A 629-nucleotide genomic window follows, 5' to 3' on the forward strand; every position below is an offset into this window, starting at 1 on the left:
GTGCACTCTTGGGATCATTTGGTCTTGCCATGATCTGACAAAGTCCCTATTTGCTAGAATATTAACTTGACTTTTGACACTTTCACTTAGTTCCGATGTCATGTTTCCCACCAGCACAATGCTACCGAGCAAACAATGATCTGCTGGAAACTACAAGCACAGCCACATTAATAAAAGGTGAACACTGAATGCAAGTTTAGTTACATGAATGACAACCAGATGAGTACATCAAATCTACTTGTGCGTCATCTCAAGGAAATATGACCTTTTGGCCAAAGGAGTTGTGGTTATGTTGCAGGATCTTACATATTTGTTTCTTCACTGTACATGTTTGGTATACCATATAGCCTACCATGTGTGTTTTTCTGAACCACCCTCAAATGTATTTATTGTTATTTCTAGGTTTACATAAAAGATGTGATTTTCAGTGTTGCCTATGAAGGCTACAACATGACGTTATCTTGCATTACGTTTATGAAGTAGGCCTAACTGGATTTATACAGCTGCTGCTTTATTGCTTAATTTAAAATAAAGTATTTCCACGTGAGAATATGAATATTGGCTTTATCGACCTGTAGCACAACAATAAACGTTAGGTTTATGAATTAAGTGGATTTAAACCCGCTGGT

The sequence above is a fragment of the Epinephelus moara genome, chromosome 24, assembly GCF_006386435.1.
Source record: "Epinephelus moara isolate mb chromosome 24, YSFRI_EMoa_1.0, whole genome shotgun sequence".
NCBI lineage: Eukaryota > Metazoa > Chordata > Actinopteri > Perciformes > Serranidae > Epinephelus > Epinephelus moara.